Raw genomic sequence first — 6,088 nt, 5'->3', positions numbered from 1 at the left:
ATTTTTCAGGAGAGCGCTTTAAACTTTGTGATTCTCATGCATTGAACACCAACCGACCTTCGTTCAACTCCGCATAACTTCGTCAATTTCACTCTGATCGATGTAAAACTTGGACACAATATTCTTAAGATGTTAAACTTTAAAAATAAAAAATAAAAAAAAATTTACGAAAAAAAAAATTAAATACCTTACCCCCCCTTAAACAAAAACAAAAAACAAAACACAAAAAAAAAAACAAAGAATAAAGAAAAAAGAAAAAAAAAAAAAGAGGAAAATCTAAAGTCTAACCAGTATTTAAACACATGAAGCTCAGTTTGGCCAACCGGAAAGCAGGCCTCGGGTGCTCAGATTCGAACTAGAATCGAGCATTGCGGATTCCACGGTGAAAATGCTGGTCCTACCGCTGGAGACATGTTTATACTAGTGCTGGAACAAACATCGATGTTTATTCGATACAATCGATGTTTCTAAAAAATCGTCCAACATCGATGTTTACTTGTTAAACATCGATTAGTTTTAACTGTCACTTGAAAACCGAGCAAGAAGGCAAAATTGGCATACTAGATCAAAAAACTGGGTATTTTTTTCAAGCCAGAATGCCGAGCAGGCAGAAATTGCTTTGGAGTTCAAGCTTTATTAGTATTTATTTATCCAAACACTCCAGCGATGAGCAGCCAACACCATTTCCTAAAGAATATCAAATAAAATTAGGCAGAACAAAATAGATTTCCTTTTTTTATAAACATCGATTATTAATCGATGTTTTTTATGAAAGTACTCACAAACATCGATGTAAGCAAACATCGATGTTTTTCCAGCACTAGTTTATACCCTTGCAGGGTATTATAATTTCAGTCAGAAGTTTGCAACGAAGTAAAGCAGACATTTTCGACCTTATAAAGTACATATATTCTTGATCAGCATCAACAGCCGAGTCGATCTAGCTATGTATGTCCATCGGTCCATTTCTACGCAAACTAATCACTCAGTTTTATAGCTATTTGAATAAAACTTTGCATATTCTTCTGACTACTCTCACTGCTATATATGTCGGAACGGGCCGGATCAGTCGTCTACATATATCATATTATATAGCTGCCATACAAATGATCAACGAATTTGTAGAAAAAACAATTATAACTGGGCTGTTTTTCAACATATTTTCATCATTTTTAAAATATAGCCTTAAATTATTTTTTTCAGAATTTCGGTTTTAATCCTATATATCCTATATCCTATATAGGAACGATCGGGTAATTAATAGAAACAAATTATAACTTTGCTGTTTTTCAATGTATTTTCATCTGCTCTGAGTTATGACCTTTTTTATTTCGATTTTAATTTAAATTTACTTTTATTTTGTCTATTAAATTTAAAAGAATGGATCGATTTTTAATGATTCAATTGCAAACTGCAAGGGTATACAAACTTCGGCGTGTCGAAGTTAGCTACCCTTCTTGTTTGTATTTATTTCGTGTCTTTATTTTCTTCACATTATTTTCCGTATGCATCCCAAGCTTGGAACAGCCATAAGCCAGTTGGTGGAGCGGACAACAGGTAAAGCCACGTTCAGGGTAAGCCCCATGGAGAGTGACAGCAGTGCATCCGAAAAGTCAGCGAGAGCCAGCCACAGTGGCACCTTTCCTTGGAGTGGAGCTCCGCATTTCTGTTGCAGAGCTGCTCCAGGAAATTAGACCCGCTGAGAATGCGTTCATAATGGAATGCGACTGTAGAGGAAGCTGGGACACATATGTAATAAGTATTTTAAGGCGCATTCCTTCAAATACTCAATTTCAGATGCGTGAGCCTGAGGGAAAAAAAACGTAATTAATATCGGATCAATAAATTAATTTGCATATGAAAGGCCCCTTGACATCACGTGTTTAACATTAATTTAAAAATAATTACCTTTTCCCCCCAATAATTGATCCATATCGATCCTCCAACACGATAAAACGATATAAAAATAAAAACCTATTATTTAGAATTATAAAACACAACAATTTTTGAGTTAGCTTACCTTTTCCTTCGTTGCTCTTTTCTTCGTATGATGGGTTTCTTTAGACGTCTGCATGAAACCACTCACAACATACGCTTCATTGAATACATTCGAATGAAATAGAATGGAATGAGTGGAATGCATGAAATGAAACGACATTGTATCAGGTATGCGTTCTCCCTTTGCTTCATAGCTTGGGACGTTGAACGAAATGAAAGAGAACGAATGACGCGAAACAAGAAACAACCAATTTGGCAATGCGTGTTACATTCGAATGATTCGAGTTGTTGTGCACGGATTCGAGTTTTCAGAGATCGCGGGTGAAAGACAGAGAAGCAGCATGGAAGAACCCAAGACGGGAAAAGAAGCCGACGAATCTGTATGTATTTGTATTTTGTTTTTAGTTTAATGTTGTTGTTTTAAATTAAACTTTTAATATTAATATAATTATAACAATTTGTTTGTTTTTCATGCGTTTAGTATTAACCAACGTGACCTGTCCATAAGTGTTTTTTGTGTTATATTTTTCAGAGTTAATTTAATTTGTTTGAAAAATATAGGTTGTGCAAAGCGCGGTGGATGTTAAAGAGGAGATTAAAAGTGGCATGTACACCTTGGTAGAAAAGAGAGGCAGAAGCGAAGTTTGGCTATTTTCTCCAAAATTAAAAACCAAAATGGAGAAGAATTGGTCGATCTTGTAGCTTGTAAGATGCTACACTGTTTTGAAGTTTGCAGGAAGCACGTCTAACCTGGTCAAACACAAATGTTACGTCGTTAATGCCAGTAAATTCCGCAACGGTGCTCTATTAGATGTAAACAAAGCAACGAAAGTCGAGGGTATAACTGTTGTAACAGAATGGGTACTTAAGAATTGCCGCCCACTTAAAATTATTGACGACTCTGGCATTAAGAAGTTTGCATCGTTTTTAATTAATGTTGGAGCAACATATGGTGCAAATGTTGACGTTAATAAGCTGTTACCACATCCAACAACCGTTTCCCGAAACATATCAACAATATATTCGTCCCACTTTGGCCCAATAAAATCGGAAATTGAAAAATATGAAGCCTTTGGGTACGCTATAACGAGTGACATATGGACGGACAACTATTTAAAAACTTCATATTTGTCGTGCACTATACATTATATAGGAGAGGGAGTTTTGGTTGATCGCCTTATGACCATGAAGTCAATGAAGGGCTCACCTAGCACAGGTTTGTTAACCCCAACTTTATGTGTACAAGTATAATTCCAATTTATTCTTTATCAAAGTGTCAATATACGGACAAAAATAGAGGAAATATTGAAGGATTTTGGATGTGACCTCGTTCTTGACAAACCCGTAGTCGTAACTGATCGTGGGTCGAACATGATTAAAGCTTTTTCGGACTCGGAGAAAATTCATTGCGTCAACCACTTGCTCAACAACGCTGTTGAAAAAGCTATTAATGCCATTCCTGAGATGGAAAATATTGTCTCAAGTTGCAGCAAGTTGGTAAAATATTTTAAAAAATCAGGAAATAATTCATCGTAGGAGTGTCTTTAAAGAGCTTTTGTCCAACTCGGTGAAATACCGTCTACTACTTGCTAAAGTCAATTGAAGTCAATTGGGTAGAGATAACAGATATTTTAAAAGAAAAAAATAAGGACTGCAGAGTTGAGGGCATTAAGGGGGTTTCCTGAATTAGGAGGAAAAAAAAATCGATTTTTTTTTTATTGCTTAAAACGATAGATAAACTATCTAAGAACATACCACAAAAATTTCAGAAGCCAATTCGAAGTATTTTCGAAGATACAGAGATGAAAGCAAAGGAGCGCCGAGCAGGTTTGCAGGCGCTTGGTGAACTTTGAAGCGCGTTTTCTCCACTTCTCATTTTTCGAATTGTCGGGAAAGATAACTAAAAAACTTATTGACCGATTGAAACGAATAAAGGCTTATTCTCTTTAGAATTAAATTCTCTTCTAAATAGACTAAAACGGTTGTTGAAAACCGCTTTTTATATTTTTTACAGCATGTTAAAGTCAATATTTTATCCCGAAAAATGCAATATTGACTTTAACATGCTGTAAAAAATATAAAAAGCGGTTTTCAACAACCGTTTTAGTCTATTTAGAAGAGAATTTAATTCTAAAGAGAATAAGCCTTTATTCGTTTCAATCGGTCAATAAGTTTTTTAGTTATCTTTCCCGCCAATTAGGAACTGCTGTGACGAGGCGCTTCAGTGAACTACTTATAAGTCCGCCATTTTGAAATTTTTTTTTTTTTTTTTTTAATTTATTTAAGCGCTTTAAATATGTATAAAAATATACCAAAAATTGCAAGAAGCTTGGTCGTTTCTTTACCTTCCAAAAAAAAATGCGAAAAACAACTAATTTTTGGCCTCCTAATTCAGGAAACCCCCTTAACATTAATTGTTTAGGTCCAATTGTACGATTGCTGGAAGTTTTTGAAAATGTGTCGAAAAAACTTGAAGCTTCTAAACGCCCAACTATTCATCTCATTTTGCCAAATTGAAATAAGCTAAAGAAAGCCTGCCAGATTGAATACTCTGACTATGATATAGACATAATTAAAAGCATAGTAGAATTATACAAGGTAGTCTAGTCTGGTCCCAAATGTTCGAGTTTTAGGGCTTATTTTGACAGCTCGTGTTTATTCATTGAGATAAACTCAATGGGTTGAGTAGATTGTGTGTACAAATTTTATTCCTGTCAATCTGAGTTAATAAGAAAATAAAATAAAATGTCTTACTGCAATTTTTGTGGCACAAACGTTAAAGCAAAATTCATAAGAACACCTAAATGTGAATTTCGGCGAAAAACGTGGGAGCAAATTCTTAAATGCAGGCTTGATGGAAATACTAGAAAAACCAAAATAAAATTGACGAGCTGCCTCAACAACAACTTTAAAGAGATTGAACAATTTAAGACCCAATGTACAATCTTATAAACATAGTGTGTTTAACACACATACTATTGACATTTCACTCAAACTTTGAGACTATACCCGTCTCACGCACACTTTGATGAGTCGAACTAGGGCTTATTTTTTCCGAGTGGACTACCTTGTATAATTCTACTATGATTAAAAGCCTAAAGTTTGAACTCAATAACCAAATTTTAACAACTCTAACTCCAAATTTGTCAAAATATCACAACATAGCCTTGTTCCTTTTTCCTCCAACAAACAAACTTATTCAATTTACACCGACTGAGAGAGAGAGCATAATTAACGATTGCAAAGTTATTATGAATCACTTTCTCCAAAACAATTGCGAGATAACCAATAACGAATCCCAGTTGGTAGACGATGAATTTGCTGATTACTTAGAGGTCCCCAAATGCGAGACAACACAAGACAAGGTGGAACAAGAGATTGCTGGATATATGAATATCAATGTTTCATACACGATGGACTTTTGTGCTTTAGCTTGGTGGCATATGAATAAGCAATTTTTTTTTTTGCTGTTGCACAAGACAAGCTGCAAAATAATTTGCATTCCAGCGAGCAGCGCACAGTGGTTGCGCCCATAGGCCAAAAATAAAAAAATTTATTACAACAAAAATGTACGAAAAGTAAACAGATCGTCTCTTAAATATCCAAACTTCTTTGTGGCATACCAGATTTTTTTTTTAAATCTAACAGGACTTTCTAAAAATTAAATTAAAGATGTGAAGATGTGTTCATTTGCAAAGCGTAGCTACGCGCATCGCGAGTGTTTCACAACCAAACCGAACTTTGAAGTGGTCCGATTATTAATTACGTGTCCAAATTAATATTTTTTGTAATGGATTTTGAAGTTCAAGGTATTTTCTATAAAATGAGATATAATTTAATATATTAAAAATAATTATTGTTTTCATTATATTCATATGAAATAATCATGTTTCTGGTCTATATTTTAAACGTATTTTTTATGTTTAGCTAAAGTTATAGTTGTGACCCCACAATAATCTACAGTTCATATGTATGCCAATGTGTTTGTCGCGCATTTAAGGTGACAAATAGTAAAAAAAATTTTGCCGAAATTTGCCTATGTGCCCATAATCTTAAAAATACTAACACAGGTTAGGGTAAGGTTTTTAAA

Source organism: Drosophila kikkawai, chromosome X, assembly GCF_030179895.1.
Source record: "Drosophila kikkawai strain 14028-0561.14 chromosome X, DkikHiC1v2, whole genome shotgun sequence".
NCBI classification, from domain to species: Eukaryota; Metazoa; Arthropoda; class Insecta; order Diptera; family Drosophilidae; genus Drosophila; species Drosophila kikkawai.
Note: the sequence above shows the minus strand (reverse complement) of the source record.